At 41.4% G+C, this 17,778-nt stretch overlaps 1 long non-coding RNA gene across 1 annotated transcript in view; it reads right to left on the bottom strand.

Moving 5' to 3' along the window:
* LOC120389346 overlaps positions 1 to 17,237 on the bottom strand; it is a 104,083-nt gene extending 86,846 nt beyond the window's left edge. Inside the window, exons 1-4 of the long non-coding RNA XR_005590883.1 lie at positions 17,104 to 17,237; positions 9,969 to 10,171; positions 7,124 to 7,292; positions 6,964 to 7,023 (exon numbers count right to left, since the gene is read on the bottom strand). This is a non-coding gene — a long non-coding RNA (uncharacterized LOC120389346). The remainder of the gene's footprint in view (positions 1 to 6,963; positions 7,024 to 7,123; positions 7,293 to 9,968; positions 10,172 to 17,103) is intronic.
* Between the last annotated feature and the right edge of the window lie 541 nt (positions 17,238 to 17,778).

Here is a 17,778-nt window from a genome sequence, read left to right on the forward strand (position 1 = left end):
CGAGAGCTGCTCTCAGCTCATGAGGTCCCTAGAATCACTTGATGGAATTATATAGCTTTGTGTGACATTTCCACTGTGTGCACGAGTATTGAACTTTATTTAACATATAGGGCCTGATTCTCTCATACCAATTTTACTCTGATGTAATACTACTGGCTTTAATGGGATCATTCCTGATGTAGAACACCGTACATGAGATCAGAATTAAATCCACAGCAATTATGCTTTAAAATGCTGACCTGCCATTAGTTTTGAAGGGAGAAAGCATTTAGCAGGCTGGAGGCACAACCTTCTAACACACAATCAAAGACTTGTTTTAAAGATTTGAAGTTACTCTCTGCAGCCTCTGCATGCATCCAGGTTGACATTCAATGGATGTACCTCTGCCATCCAGCACAGTCCTCTCAGTCACTAAATAATGTGATCAAATCAAAACTACTTTCCATACAATTATAAAACATAACAGGTTACAGCAAAAAAATGTAAAATCTCCAAAGCAGCTCAAAGCTAATTAATTTCTATTACTAGTGAGAGAAGAACCACTTAACATGGCTTTTCTTATTTAAATTACCATTGACGGCACCTGCTTTCTTATTCTTGGGAAATCCTGCTACAATACTGGTTAAATTATGTAAGACTGTAGAATTTATGAAGATAAGGCAATTAGCATTACAAAAACAATTCCATGTTACAATTTATAGTGAATAGAAAGAGTTATGATGCTCTGTTAAATGGCTCAGTGATGCATTACATATTTAGTTAATCCTTGTTGTAGTTGTGAAAATTTAGGGCTAAATGGTGTCATTATGTTCAGTAATTAATTATTTTGTTTCATTTGGTGGGTACTTCATCTATATGGTTAGGGGATAATGCAGCAGTAATGAATGGAAAATGCAAAGGTCCATGTAGCCATTGCTTATATGTATAAATGAGCAACAGGCATTTGGGGAAATGATTGAGCCTCCAGTGTTGTCAGCAGCAAACTTTACCATTAAGGTAGAAAATATATTTCTATGCCCTGAAAAATTGATCCTCTACATTGTGATGGTTTAGTTAAAATGTTCTTATAATTCCCCCTCCACTCAGAAACAGATTCTAATTCATCAGCTACAAAATGTCAGACCCCCAACTCTTATGTGCACCCTTTTTAACCTCCAGGTGCCCAGATACTGGGATCGCTCACACCTACATAAGCCTGATATGTGGTTTTAAGCAAAGCAGATGCAGTATCTGCCCATGCTGTGATGCTTCCAGCCTTTCAGGAGTTAATCCTAGATGTACAATAAATTATTTCACTTCCACCAGTCACAGAAAGAGCAGAAGAGTGTGCTCCCTGCAATTCCCCTGTGCCCACCTGAGGTAAATGCAGGCTGGATTCTAATGCCAGGCTGAGGGTCTCCAACCCCCTGCCAGCTGAAGGTGAGTGGAAGGCATGGTCTGCTCTCATGGGAGTGTGCCATGACTGATGGAGGAGGCACTGACTAGTAAGATTTGCTGGTGCAGGAGACATTTCATAGAATATGAGGGTTGGAAGGGACCTCAGGAGGTCATCTAGTCCCACCCCCTGAGCTATCCCTCCCCCCCCACAATAGTGCCCTCCTGGGGCACTATTTACAGTGTACATTAACGAGGGTATTTTATAACAAAAGCCATGCTACAGCCTGACCATGCATGTCGAGAAAGAGATTTCCCGTGGCAAGGCTGCAGCTGTGACAGTTCCCTGTGTTTGGTGTGGAGGACACTGGCCCAGAGTAATTCTGATGTGAGTGCTTATGAAAATATAACCGTGCCTAGAGGTTTGGAGATGGACTTTTCATCAAATCTGATAAAAATAAACCAATCTTGGCTCTTTATTCTGGTAGTGGGCAGTGCTGGTCAACAGCACCCTTTTCTGCTAGTATTCTAGTAGGTCAGGAACTAAGAAGCTTCTTTCCTTCTAAACTTGAAGCCAACTTAGTAATGCTCAGTGGGAAGATTAATGCAAATGATATATAAATTCCCTCCGTCCATATCAGGTTTGTTCACGGCAGTAACCTGTTTCCTTCTGATAGCAAAGGCAGTAATGGAAAGATGATTGATGTTTGCTGGCCCTGTCTTGTTTATAAATAAGTGAATGTTGAAGCTACGAAGCAAACGCTCTGACAACAGACTCCAAAGGCCTCCAGCAAAGCTCTGCCAGTTCTTTCCCTCCCAGTTCTCATCTGAGCTCCATTGTGGGGAGCAGAAGAAAACAGAAGTTTATTTCAAAGCTTTCCAAAGCAAAGCTAGTGGGAGGAGCACAGCACAACTACCAGCTGTTGCCCTGCAAAGCCTAGCTCAGCCATCGATAGGCCTGAAGCTGCTGCTGCCACCACTCTCGCCTTTCATCCTATCGGGACAACGGTGTGGTTAAAATGTCAGATCCACGCTGAGTAAGAGTTCCATCTTCCAGCTGCCCTGCACCCACTTTGTTTAATGCACTTTAAAATTTATATCATCTCCCTAGTGTGCCCTTTCCTGGTCCTAGATGCCCTATCTAGCTTTCTGTCTGAATACTTATAACGTACACATCACCATAGTATGGGGGAGGCACAATGCAAAGAATGAAGAGTGCACCTTACATAAAATAAGACAGATCTTCAAAAATTAACTCTATCCTGCAGTCTTCAGAATAGGCTGAAACTTACAGGATGTACTTTACTAAATCTCCACTATATTGGCAAAAAATACTCCTCTGCTGTGTCCACTGAAGAAGCTGAATGGGTCAATGACTAAAGCAGACTAAAGCAGTAGTAACCATGCAAAATTCTAAAGTCTTCTCCCACCTGCAGAAATATTCTGCAGTGCCTCAAAGACACTCTTCCAACGGATAAATCTGTCTGTCTGTGAAAACGTATCTGCACATTGCACGTGACCAAGCACATTGTTAAGTTATTCAGCAGCACTCAATAAAGCAAAGGAGCCATTTTCTCTGAGGCTGGAAGTGGCTTGTGCAGCACAAACCCTCCATTTCATTCAGTTGGCTGGGAACCTCCCTGGACTCTGCAACTGGCTGGGATTAATTCATGTATCTGAATCCTCCCAAGAGTGAGAAGGAAATTAAACAAAATTCTATTCGGCCAGGCTTCCTTTCCTCAGAGTAAGAACTTTTACCTGTTTAAGTATAGTTAGCTCCTGATTGCCTGAGATTTCTAGTTGGGTTTGTCAGCTTTCACTGGCTTGATTCCGTCATCTAATGCAGACTTTCCAATTTGAAAACCCAGGGAGGAAAGCCAATGAACCAACTGATTTGTTTTGGCAAAGTATGCAAGCTGGAGAGTAGAAGGGCTGCTAACAATACAAAGGCAGGCATTTGCCTTAATTCAGATCTCTAGCAGGAGGAATGCTCCAGCAGTCTCTGCCTATGCCTAAGAAATGTTCCACACTAACAAATGGCCACACTTGAAGCAATGGAAAACTTCCTGCCTACACTTGAAAAATCACTAGCCATAACCACATGTTTTGTCCCACATCTGACGATTTCCAAAGTGCATGTCCATTTTTCTAAACCACTAGGGATGTTGCATACCCTGTGCAACTGCACCTTCTGGGGAATTTTTAGTTTTTACTTCCTATCCTAATATTTTATGTGGTGCTGCTGTCTGCTGTTGAACAGCTGAGAATGAGGGTAGCCATGAGATAGCTACATTCAGTGGTGACTCTGCTGCTATCTCTAAACACTTTGTAATTCTATTTGGTAAACACTTGTATAGCAGGATGAAGATAGGAGTGTTATGTATTAGTAATAATTCAGTAGTGTTTAGAGACTTTCAAATAATGTTATATGAATCAAACAACATCCACAACAGGATCAATCAATTCAGCACAAAAGGGGCATATTAGATATTTCACATTTCTCTGTGTCCAGAAAAAGCAGCAATTCATAATTGCTGAACTGTGTTATTATTTACACATGTGGTAATTCACTATAACTATATGGCCTGATTTCAAGGCGCTGAGACCCTAGCTCTCACTGCAGTCAATGGAAGCTGTGGGCGCACAGCATTTTGAAAAACCAGGCCAATACAAACCTCACTGCCATCTATAGATTTATTTATTAATATTTGAAAGTGAGTAAAGAGCAACAAAGCAATTTTCTTCACAATTTTTTTTTAAATAATCCCTGTAATCCTTGTACTGAATCCAGCCCACTGTCCATTTCAAGATCATAAAGGAACGTTTTTTTTTTGGTGAAGCTCATTAAATACAGGATCCTGGCCCAACGCCAATGTAGCTTCAACAGAGAATACAGGCTAAGTATGGCCCTATCAAGCATGTCATGCAAATGTACATAGTTGTTTAAAATCATTTCACAACTGTTCTTTATTTTTTAAGGAGAATGTTTCTGTAAATAGATCATCTCTCAGAAATACTCAATTCACTTTCTTTGATAATGTAAAAAGAAAAAACTTTCAAATATCACAATTTGCAAATTAAGACCTTTAAAATAATGGGATGACTGCTCTGGAATGGGATTATTAGGATAATATGATGTTTAAGTGGGGCTCTTTGCCTCTCAAAGGACTTGCCTGAATTTTGCTGAGCTCATTTCACAGGAGACCTCAGAGATCAGTTATGACTTTTATTAAAGTCAAACCAATACCTGTATTCACAGAAGCCTAAAGGAAATTTCTTTCTGTAACTCTGATTGAAGTTTAATGGGAACTACACAAAGAAAATTTACTTAACCTCCTCACCTATCTCTTCCACTGTGGAAGTCTAGTCATCATGTGCTCTGCTCCCAGGAGACAATATCAAAGATAGCGCTTCTCAATTTCATAATATTTTTCAGAGTAAAAGATAGGAGACAGCTGCATAATCCATAACTACATGAGAATCCCACATGCATCTGATTTTGAACCTTAATAAACTAGTCCTTTTCTGAAAAGCCATGTAAATTAATATGCTGTACACATTAAAAAGACAGAAACCATAATGCTACGGAGATCTAAAACGATAGGTGTACTTCTAACATATACATATATGCAAGCCAGAATCTTTTAGGGCTTCAGATGATTCAATGTACCATTCCGAGATGTAATTATTTTTATATTCCTATATTAGCAATGAATTTGTAATATAATTTATATAGAAAGAATCAGGAAATAGAACCTGCTCTAATCAGGGAGTAGTCCTGGAGCACAAGAAGGCCCATAGAGCCAATTTTACAGTGTACACCAGCATATATACATCCCAATATGCTAGTCAGCAGTTCCTCTTCCTCTCTCTCTGCTCTGATGACACAAACTGGGCACAATCCTCTTCCCCTATAATTGCTAGTTCCTACTGTCTCCATCTTCAGCTTCTTTGTGGGACCAGTAAGCACATAGCAGAAATACACGCAGGCCCTAGAAAGGTTTCCAGACTAAGAAGACTGACATGCTCAATTTTGCCTATCACCAAGCAGGGCTCTTCAGTCACTTACAGTTTGCCAGGCAGGACTGAATGGCAGTGAATTCAGAGAGAAAATGGTAAGTACATCAAAGGGGCCTTCCTAGGACTGACTGACTTTTCCCCAGACCCTTCTGTTCGTGAAGAAGCAGATTGAGTTTGCTTTATCAGCACTGCGGTTGTCTGGGATGACGACAAGAGGTCGATATTCTGCATATGCTCAATTACACCCATTATTGTTCCATTAAATTGTAACAGTTCTGCGAGAGCTCAAGATGGAAGGAAGAGGCCTTTGCAGTGTTTATGTGCGAGGATCTAGGCCACATTCTTACAGGCTGCACCCATAGGCAAGGGCTGCCTGGTTCCTTCATGGATGCTCTTCCCTCCGCTATTGAATGGCTAATATGTTTGACTTAATTGCCTATGTAGATGCAATTATGAAATATATATTTATTATAGGAGGGACAGCATGATCCTTACCCTCCCACTCGGCTATGTCCCTGTTCCTGAGAATGGAAGAGAAGCAATTTTTGGGCTGGTGAGAATAACTGATAGTGGGAAGTGGATGCTGGGCCTAACTAAAACATTTTTTGACCTGTTCTTATGGTGATTGAACTAGGAAGACATGGACTGTGCCTCCCTCCTACATGTGGTCTCTTCTTCTCCTTTCATGCAGGATACACCACGCGCCTGTGGAACGGGCTCGTTGTTCACAGGATCATAGTAACCCTTTACTCTTCCTTGACTTAGGTTTTACCAGAATTTGAAACCAGAACCAAGAGCTAAGTATGGATGGACCAATAACCTGCTGATTATTTGATCATGCAAATAAAATATGCAAAATAAAACACTTCCCCATATGCACAAAGCGGCTAATTAGCTGCAAGGGAACAACTTGCTGAAGATAAACCAGAAAGACATTCAAGCAACATCTGGGCCAGTAGAAGGCTGTAAAATGCAGTGAATGGAAGTAGTACAATTCAAAATACTCTTGTATAGTGATGCGTAGTTCTCTTGCCGAGTGACAACCTGCATGTGAGTGCACAAACATCTAATCTTTGACGTGCCAGATAACCATATATTAACAAACAAACAAGATGCACTGCAAACTCTGTGCAAGAAAGCGAGTCATTGGACAAGAGAATGTTGTGATGCCCAGGTTACCTTTACCAACCATTTCCAGGAATGGTTTTTGCTCCCAACTAATTCAATTTCTGTGTAAGATACACCTTTCCTATATCTTACCAAAAACCAGTATTCATCAACAGGGGCTTCTCTGTGCGAGACAGATACAGGGGGAGAGGCGAACTAGGCAGCTAGGCAGAAACTACTCTCTCAGGATAAGCTTGATGGGGAAAAAGAAGCCTGTGGAATTTATACTGAGCAGGATCCCACCTGAGAAAAGAAACCGCCCCATTTTATCCCCTCAGAATTGAAGATCATATCAGAAGCCTTTAAATGGGCCAAAGCTGCATTAGCCTTCACTCAAAGCAGCTTATCTCATTAGTGTACAGAATTCCGTGATCCCCCTCATTTAAATATTCAATTTTGTACCTTTTTAGGATTAATTCTCCTGTCACGTGCTTCTCAGATTTGTGGAGAAAGGCAAAAGCACTGAAAAGTAGAAAAAAGGAAATATCCATTTTCTATATTAAAAATAACTTCAGAAGATAAGAAATAAACTTCATAAAATTTGTAAGTTTAAACTGATTACCTTCTGCTGACCTGAATCCCCATGGTTCACAGCGAGGCTGCATGCATGTCTCCAGAATCAGGATCAAATCTCTCTGTAGAATGGCTCAGTGAATATTTATTAGCAAGACTGGAGGAGGCAGCTTCTGTATTAATCTCCTTCTGACAGAGAGAGAAGGCCAGCAAGCAACCTGTGGAGTAATCAGTAGATTTACCTTTCTTAATTCATTTAGGGAGGTTTATGTCAACTTTTTCCCAGCAGTAATTAATAAGAAGCTTGTCTGCTGCACTCAGTGGCGGCTGTGTTCTCTGACCCTTTGTAAGTTTGGAACCAATATTTGTTGAGAGAAATGGCAGTTCTTCCAAGAAGGGATCTAGTTATTTTGCATTGCAGCCTGCAGTCATGTAAAATCACATTGAACTAAAGAGAGACACAAACCCTTTAAATCTTGTCACAGGTTGCAACGAGCTGCATGAATGGCAATTTTCACTATGAAATTTTCACAATGTTCACCTCAAAAGACTTTTTACAAATATTTGCAAGGGCAAAATATCACTATTTTTGGCTCTAAATAAAGCTGTGCATGGAAAAGTTGGTGAAATTCTTACAAGGCAAATTTGTGAATTTCTATTAATTTGTCCCATGTGGCAAGGACATTTTAAGAGACAAATATTTTGAAATGATAGTTTATTTCTGCAAAATTATTTTTCATTTTGAAAAAAATCAGAGGGAGAACTAGAAAAAAATGTAAAAAACCCCAAAACTATAGAAGACTCATGTAGATTTCAGATGGAAGGTTTTAAAAATGGGAGACGACACTTATTCTTTGCACTTATCCCAGGTTCTGAAAGCAAGTTGCAAATATTAGTGAATTAAGACGTAAAGTAGGTAAACACTATCCTGTTTTCATAGATTTTAAAGTCAGAAGGGACCATTATGATTATCTAGTCTGACCTCCTGCATAGCACAGACTCTCAGCCAGTAATTTCTCCATCAAGCCCATCACTTCTGTTTGAGACAGAGTAAACCCTTTAGGGGAAAAATGGTCAAAGATGAAGCGAAGTCAAGGGATTTGCCCATGATCACACAGTAAATCTGTAGCACAGCCAGGAATAGAGCTGATATCTCTTGACTCTCAGTGCTGAACTTTAACCACAAAGCCATCTTCTCTCTCCTCACAGCCCCTAAGCATGTAAGGGTTCACTTGAGCTGCAAAAACGTTATGCTCAGAAGCAGAGAAGCAGAGCAGAGCCGTTACTTCATTGATGTACTGTTCTGTCTGAGTCTCAGCACACGTGAGGACCATGTAAGTCCGAAGAGGTACAGAGAGGGAAGGCAAAAAACAATTCAGATTCACTACTTCCTGGGCCAATTTCAGCCAACACCAGGGTGTCCTACAAGAAGTGTGGGGGCCCCTTATTCAAATCATCAGACACTGTCAGGATCCCAACAAGGGTCAGAGCAGGTGCAAACCTGAGGCTGGAAAGAGCAGAGGAGTTCGTAGTCAGGTTCTAGGCCACAGTCAGAGTCCAGTTTCAGGCTCCAAGTCAGGAGGCAAAGTGCAAACCAAGCCGAGGTCAAAGCCAGGCATTCAGGAGCAGGAATGATCATGGCATCTACAGGCAAATCATGGTGTTGCCGGGACTTCCTGGAATGCTTCTTGGGTTTATATTGGGCGGGGAGCCAAGCAGGCACCATGAGGCTGCTGCCTGTCAGACTCTTTAGGCAGGACTTCCCATGGGACACATGGCCTGTGTCCACAAGCTAGTTGCAGCTGTCACTGGCAGCCTGGAGATGCCAGCTGCCTGGCAGGTCTACAGTCCTGGGTTCTAAACGTGTGGGGTCTTACACACACAAGTGAAGATGTAGCCACTCTGAAGAGGCCCAAGATGCATCCTGTGTGAGCTGGTGTGGAAAGGTGGTAAGCATAAGAGTCAAAACTTTCTTTAAACACAGCCAAGCAGCTCACCCTGAACATCCTCTTTCTTGTCAACGATGCCAGATTAGCAGGTTAATCCTTCCCTGTGAATGCATCTCTGAGACCCTCAGTGTTATTTTAATGCAGCTTTTGTGATGTGAATAAATATGTTACAGAACAATAGACTTGAAGGATCTATTCTCCAAAGTTTTATGAACGTTTATGCTAAGAGACATCAAAGACATTTCCGTAATTTTCACAGAATGCACTGTCTTTTTTTTCTATTCCCCAGCCTCAAAATAAGACTTCTATAATTCCCAGTAGCAATTTAGATACAGCAGGCCAAAGGAAAGGGAAATTTGAATGTTTTCTGAACGTTTTACTTACATTTCCATAAGTGATGCTCTAAACTTTACTATAGTCATTTAGATATCATAAATGAAGTGCTCAAGCATCTGCTGCTTCATGAATAACACAGATACCTTCCTATTTGCCATTTCTGTCTGTAGATACATTTCCAATGAATAGATACAAAGGGCATATTCAGAGGCAAGTCTAAGCATGTGTAACTCACATCTTCTCCTGGCCCCCTCAACGTGCTCATCACACCAGCTCTCTGGACTCCCTCGTGGCTTTCTATCAATCTATAACATGCTGCACACCTCTCCCCACTTACACATCACTTCTGATTATAGTCCACCCAGCTTGACTGAGTCTAAATTGGTATAACTCACAAGCCAAGGAGCCAGAAAAAGGAATGTACCAAGAACAGCAACGAACATGGGGGGTTGGGGGTATAAGTATGTGTAAGATAAAATAAGCTAAACCTGACTTTAACTTCGATCCCCTCACCATTTAAGTTATACCAGCCGATTAGATACCTCTCTTGTACATACTGGTAAGTAGGTCTAAGGAGGGCTAACTGAACGCAAGGTGATTTAAACTTACCTCATTACATTATTCTATTTCAATGGGACAGAAATGCTTTCAAATTCATCCCTAAAATCTTCAGTTTGAGGCCTTGCCCAGCCTTGACAAACGCAGTGACCTCCCTGAGATTTGGTGAAGCTTGCGTCTCCCATTGGAATATGGTTGGTGTCCTTCTGAGCAGAGCAGCTTGGACATGGATGGCAGTGGTCATCTCAGACATCCTGCAATAGAAAACAAAGAGCAGTAAATATACATTAAATAAAAGCGGCAAAGAGTCTTGTGGCACCTTATAGACTAACAGATGTTTTGGAGCATGAGCTTTCATGGGTGAATACTTTATAATGAAATATACTGCTTTATATTTCACCTCAAGAACAGTTTCTAGGTCTCCTGGTTTGATCATTTTAACTGTGACCGTCCAAGCTCTAATTATACTTCCCAACTGAAGGCAGAGACTGTTCCAAGGGAAATGAGCTTTATGCTGTTGTTCAGCAGGAAGATGAGACTGTTGGCCTGCTGAGCTGGCATGACTTTTAGTTGACGATATTAATAACAAGTCAGTTGATAGGATGTGCTGAATCCTAAATACTCACTTCTCCTGTATGAATGTGCAATATTCCAGCTTAATAAATCACAGACCAGCTATTGCACTGAATCTTTCTGTAGAATCCTCTGAGACAACAGAGGCATCTGCTCTCACTAGGGTGACTAAGTTCCACTGATGGTGAAAATAATGCTGTGCTGCTTTATCTGGGTTTCAATTAGTCTATTACCTGTTTAGAATTAAAATATTTTTCTTTTCAATAGTGTTTGCCACCTAAAACCCTCAAAAGATCAAAGCAGAGCAATATCCAATGCATTCTCTCTAATTTGTACATGTAAATGAGGCAGGGTAGATTGTTCTTGTAATTTCACAGTATTTTGCTCTCCACATTGCACAGACGCCGGTGTTTCCCAGTCCAGACGCTAGCGCGAACAAGATATTTCTAATACAAAGGATTTTTCTTTCTTGTCCTTTTAGGGCTACATAACTCTCTGTTGTGCAAAACCCATTCAGCAGAAGCACAGACTAGGAAAACAAGGCAAAAGCACCGTGCGTCAATTTCTGTTTTGCATACTCTCTGATCCAAGCCACCCAGGATGACTATAGGTGAAATTAGTAAAGTTCCACAAATTTTCTGTTTTGCTTCTTAATTTGAGTAATAAAATTGCCTCCAGAAACAACATATTATTCTTTGTGTTACAGTTGGGTCTTGGAGCCCCACTCAGGGATCGGGGCCCCATTATGTTATGTGCTGTAACAACATAAGCTGAGGGGGATAAAAAACAACAGGGGAAAAAACCAACGATGAGCCTTGCAGGGCAAAGGAAGTTAATGCTGGAATTTCAGATTTAATCCATCTCTGAGAAGGAAGAGCAATTGACTTGGTCTTAACCTTAGCTGTGGAAGCTCTACTTTGCATACATGCTGTTTCAACATTTCTGGGTAACAATCCATCCCCTAACAATCAATATTCAAACCTGATACACATGCAAGCTCTCTGGCATGCCAGACCTAATGTCCATCCTTTACAAGAGCATGGAGCCTATTTTAAAATTGAGCATCAAATTGTCCACTGACCTCCAGGGGACTCCAGTTCTCTCCTCACTGACTTCTCTAACTACTAAAAAATAATTCTCCCCCACATTGGGCTACACACATCTCTACATTTTAAAGTAGGGACTTCTTTTTATTTTAAGTGAGTCAGACAAACTAATGTTCCCTTCTTCCTGACTTAACCAGGAGTTACTGGTAAAATTATACAAAAATCCACACATTTGGTTTTAATTATTTTTATTTGCATAACTGTAGTTCCCAGAATCCCCAATCACAGATCATGGCTGTATTGTGTTAGGTGCTGTACAAACATAAAAATTAGAATAATGACAAGACACAAGAGGTGGAAGAAAGTCACCTGAGTAGATCTGTAACATTTTCTGTTACTTTCCACAAGTCTTTTTCACAAATTTTTGCAAAACTACAGGATTCTGGTACCACAAGTTTTCCTGATGTGAAACCCAAAGGTTTACAGTGTACTGCATGTGCAAAATCTATTGGCTAGAAGGATCTCTTCTCTATAAATAATAATATAAGTACAGGTACTGGACCTCTTTTTCACCAATGCCATGAACTCATACAGCTGCCAGTCTGTCTTTGCTGTTAAAGAGAGTCACAGTTAATGAAAACTAGCAATTCATCCCTAACAAGCTACTTAAATTCTTAGAAACACACACTGTGTCATTATTCTCATATTAAATGTAGGTAGGAAAAATATTCTTTCCCAGTTATGGGTCTCAATTTATTCTGCTTTAACCACTAAAACTAGAAATGGCATGGCTGGGGCAGGGTTCGAGTGGAAGGAAATACAATATCGATCTTGAAAGCGCCCATCTTAAAATAGCTCTGGATAAATGTGTTAAAAGGTGAATTACAATAACTTTAATTTTAAAACCCGAAGAATGTTAATGGCTCCAAATTAGTGAAATAATGGCCTAACGGCATGAATACAAACGACAGTCACAAAATCTGCAATCTTGTTTTTGCACATGGCAAATAAAACTGTAAGAGCAGGTGTGAGAACTTCCACTTCTAAATAACTTAGCTGACTCACAGTCCAGTAGTTGGACATGCAGGTACTCAGGTCTGACCTGCATTTCACTGTAAGGGTGCAAACCTGAGGAAACAAACTTTGCAGAAGCAACTGGCATCTTTGGGAAATGCTGCTCCAATATGTGGATTCTAGGCCTCACTTCAGTCAAAAAAGTAAGTTTCAAGCGAGATTTTCTGATTCAAGTTATTTTTTTCTATTTGGGCTATGACTTTCTACAGGAACTTTCAAGGATTTCCGCTTGTAAGAAGCAAAGACTTTTTCATGCACAAGTTCAAAAGACAACAGTGTCCTATACGAGCAATCCGCGGGCAGAGGAATCAAAATCAGACTCTCTTGCTGCCACATTGGTACAGTCCTACTTAATCCAAATGGTCCCTTTATTGGGACATCTCCTAAGCAACTCGTCTGGTGTGCTACAAATGGTAATGACTGCATCTTAACTGGGAGTTAATTAGCAACATTTCTGCCTAATGGGTACACATTCGACCAGATGTTTAATCAGGTGTAAAACAGGTGTAAAGTTCTCCATTCTGGTCTTGTAAAACAAGAGCTGCCAAATTACAATTTTTAAAAACAGAAACAAAGCTGAAATGGGATGAAAATCATTTCTGTCTTGTAAAGTATTTATTTTCACTTTCAGCCCGTTCAAACTATCTTTTAATAGCCTCTCATCTGGATTAAGCGGCTGTCCCAATGAAGAGAGGCTACTAACTAGTTGCCCTAATTAAAAAAGGGGACTCAGCTTAACTAAGTTCCAGATTCAGTGTGAGTATCTAGTAATATAGGGCAAAACAGAGGCCACTTTATGGGTAACATGTCAAATGCCCATCAGGCAGAGAAGGGGCCCAGAAAGGCAGCCAGGCAGCACTATGCTGTAGTTTATTTCCCAGAACAGAAGTCAGGCTGCATTTGTCCCATTCACTTGCTGCTTCCCTCAGTGGTACTGAAGATACCTGTGACAGCTCCCTGCATTACATGACAGATTTAAACAGATGCTTTTACAGCAAAACACAAACTGTGTGATCAGAACCTAAAATTCTGAAAAAAAAATGACAACTTAGAGTCTAGAAGAGATGAGACGTGAACAGAGAGAAAGCTGCTCTCATGTCTGGCAGATAACTGAGTAGCTGGGTTCTTTGTAAATCTTCAGTTGAAAAGGTTTCTTAAGGCCTTTAAAGTTCATGGCATCTCACAATGGAAGCCATCCCAGCTTAAGAAATACACTGGATCTGACTTAACTTTATATCCCCAACCTCTGCAAAGCTCATCACCTCTAGGTTTTGCAGTATGTCATGTCTTATATGGGTCCGTCTTTTGGACTCTTATGCTTTTAGAGACAGGTATTGGCTCTTCTTAGTATTTTGCACAGCACCATACACACTGTTAGCACTAAACAAAGAGTAATGCCTCCAATCTCTACCTCTCTTGGTTGCATTCAAATACCAAACCTTCTTATGCAACCCTCCATTCTGCAGAGGAAAATGTAATGTTGGGTGCTCTACTCTGTTATACTATGTGCCTGTGGCCCTTATTCAGCTATATTCCCGTTTACTGAAACTGGAGATTTACTTTAGTAAAAACACCGACATCAGGAGTTCATCAAAGTTCAGTACTAACCTACAAGTACAGACATGAGCACCCTCTCCCAGCCAGAATCTGGGCATATGGCCTGCCCGATCTATTAAAGATGCAAAACTTTCTCCATTTTCCTATTGTTTATGAAAAAAAAGTACGCTGTTCACATTTGTTTGTTTTTAAATTTCTTCCTATTGATGAACCAGATTCTGTTCTCTCTTAAAATTATTATAAAGCAACCAGTCATTACATGTCACTATTGATCTAGATACTTTGGGAAGTGCCGCCTTTAAAACTGCAGCAAGGTGCTGGCCTCTCATATACTGCACCAACTCGATACACACTAGGTCCTGTGCATATGGAGCTTAGAAATGCAGTTGCCCTATGCATCCCTTCAGCGGTACTGAAATGGTTAAGGTTGCCATGTAGTGGTACTATGTAAAGGAGAAATTTCCCTGTCCTTGCCTAAGTGAATGGCTGGGATTAAACTGACAGCCCACCTTAGTGATGGTGGAATAATTGGTTGTTCAGCTCTGTCCTTGTCAGAGCTCTGACAGTTCTGCAGATGTCCTGCTCAGCTCTCCAAAGGTTAGCCTCAGCTGGAGCTGGTGTTCATTAATCATTCCTCCCTGACAGGACTCAGAACAGCCCACATCTGCCACTCTGTCCCCCTCAATCCCTGTCGCACCCAGCTTGTGTGTAATCACTGCTCTTGTTCTGAAGAGGATGCTTGATAAGGGAATATTCATTTAACTGAAAGACACAGGGTGCGGGTTGCCCCTTTGGCCATTCCGCAGAGCAAGGAGCTGATAATTATGAATTTACTCTTGTTGGCCAAGACTCCCCGGCCCAAATGCAATAAACTGCGCACTGGGTATACAAGGTACGGATACTATAGTAACATTGTCCTCTGCAGGTTTTGTAATGCTCTCATGCGCTGGCATTTTGTAGGCCAGGATGCAATTGTATCGAAGATATCAGACAGTGGTAAGATAATAGCAGTACCGAGACAAGACTACTGCTAGCTGGGATGTACAAACTGCTCCAGGTATGGTGAGAACAGAAACAAACCTTCATATGACTGTTGCACTGGCCGGTTGGAAGTGTGAGGAAGTTCAGTGCACCTACTGTACCTTGTTATCATCTGCTCCCAGACAGCCCCCAGATTGTTAATGCTGACTCATGGTGGAAAGGTACTTCCCAGGATATTTCTGACTAGAAAGCATCTGAGAAATCCTGTCCCCAAAATTTCTCCTGTCCAACAGCATAGCACCACATAGACCAGATAGTTCCTGTAAGGTTCAGCTACATAACTCATTCCTTCGGGGTTCTTCTGAATGTGACTATCAGATCTTTAGAAGCTCTCCCAACACTAACGGGTGGCCTGAAAACTCACAAGGAGGGGGAGCATCTAGCATCCCCCAAAATTAAGATAAAAAAAGGTGAACCTGCTGCTATATCCCAGCCTCACTTGTCCAACAGCTGCAAATTAACATAGAACCTGGTCCCATATTCCTCACGCCAACAGAGCACCCAATGAGAGTATTTATGCAGCCCGGGTCTATTTTATAGCTGCACAGCAATGCATTGAAACAACACAATTTCAGCAATGTACTCAGTTCTCTGAAGTTTGTAAGCAACATACAAAATGGTCGTAAAAGGGAAATTATGGAGTTTCACCAATAGCTTCTCTCTCTACAAAAAATACTTGTGATTTGGGAGGACATGACAGAAAAGAGTGGGAAATTAACCCTTTTGCGCAAACCAGTCAATAATGTCAATCACATACCAACCCTAATCAAGGGGTAATATTGACTCTAGCAATTTAACTCTTTGTTCACTTATGCTTTGATTAAACTATTGTGTCATAGCTGAACTAAAAATCAAACACAACACCTATATATCCTGATTCAATTAAAATCAACATCAGCCCACAGAACACCAGCATATTCTAGTCAGACACCCTTTAAGAAATTCAGTTACTACCCATTCCACAATATTACAACAAGATTGTCTACTGCGTTTGAGAGCCACTGGCCTCACTGAGGGTGATGCTGTTAATATGTGAGCAATGCAAGAGTCATCATTTCAAATAATTGATTAACTGTCTAGTCAGAAAGTTTAAAAAGGAACAAACAAGGACAAAAAGTAATTAGCATTCCACTTCTAATTTGCAAATCTTGTCTTCCCAGCTAAAGATCCAAATGCCTGGGACTCTGCCCCACACACGTATACATGCCAACAAGTTTGATAGTAGAAAGAACGTGCTGCAGAAAACATGGAAGTGACAAGTGGATTAAAGTGACCAACAGTTAAGCAATTAGTCACCAAATGCAGTTACACCTTTTCCAAAGGGCTGTTAAGAAAAATATAGTGAGGCTGTTCCATGTCTAGTACAAGCAATGCTAAGCCTCATTCTCTTTTGCTAGCCCAGTGCTGTGGCTTGCTAGCTGTGTGTTGTCGTGCCCATGGAGCCTTCCCAGATATTTAGAAAGGTTTTTGGATTCACATTTTATGAGAAATATCCAATCAAAACAAATCATGCCGGAGGAACCCAGGTCACCAACCCAGTCATGATGCCACAGGAAAAACCCGAGCCCCAAAACCACAGGCCTTGCAGAGTGGACATGATGCCCTAATCTTCCCAGCTGTGAACAGATGTGTTAGATCAGATATCTGTGGTCCTACCTCTAAACAGCACATCAGATTTAACAACTTCTGTAGGGTGTGAGGGGAGCAGTCTCTTGTGAATCATTTCCAATCATGGCAGCAGTGGTTTTGATAGGAATGAGGACCCATTGCAGGCTGAATTCTGTCGATAAGAAGCATCAGTCTTTCACCTGCACAGTGCCTGGGAACTCTGCAGAACACTCTTCTTTCCCTTCACACCCCAGGGACTCTGTTTTCATGTCACTAAAGCTACTCACCAAAACTCAGCTAAATGAGCTCCTCTAAAGGCCAGGGCTTGATGGAAAGTTCTCAGGAGCACGGACTCTCAGACATCAGCAATTTCTACAGAACACTGGATGGCTTTTCAAAGCAGAATAAAACTTGGGTCAGTCTGGATCTGGAAGAGTAAAACTATATCAATGAGAATCTCTCAAAGCCACAATACTGTATAGAGCTCTAAGGTCTTGGGACAGGGTGTCTGGCCCTTCCAGGGGACTGGGGCCCAGCTGTACCTGTAAGGGAGCAGCTGTCTTGCAGCTGAGACTGATCAGCTACGGACCAGGTGATTATAAAAACCAGCCAGTAGCTTTGGGGAGAGAGCAGTCAGGAGCAAGGAGGTTCTGGCAGGAAGCCCCTGGGTCAAGGGGGAAGAGCTACAGGAAGTAGGTTGGCTCATGTGACAGGCCCTAGCACAGGGTAGGACTCTCCTGCAAGTGGCCTGTGGAGTGAGCACTGTAAGGAATAGAGATGCCCTTGCAGAAGACCCCAGGTTAGGGGGAAGGGATGATTGATGTGCTGTACTAGTTTAATGTAGAAGAAATAAAGCTGAGGTCTTGAGAAAAAGGTCCTGGACCAAACTCTGGACATGGGTCTAATGGGACAGGCCAACAGCCCACAGGGGTCTTGTCAAGACGCGAGAGGTGGCATATCTG

The sequence above is a fragment of the Mauremys reevesii genome, linkage group 23 (assembly GCF_016161935.1).
Source record: "Mauremys reevesii isolate NIE-2019 linkage group 23, ASM1616193v1, whole genome shotgun sequence".
Lineage (NCBI taxonomy): Eukaryota > Metazoa > Chordata > Testudines > Geoemydidae > Mauremys > Mauremys reevesii.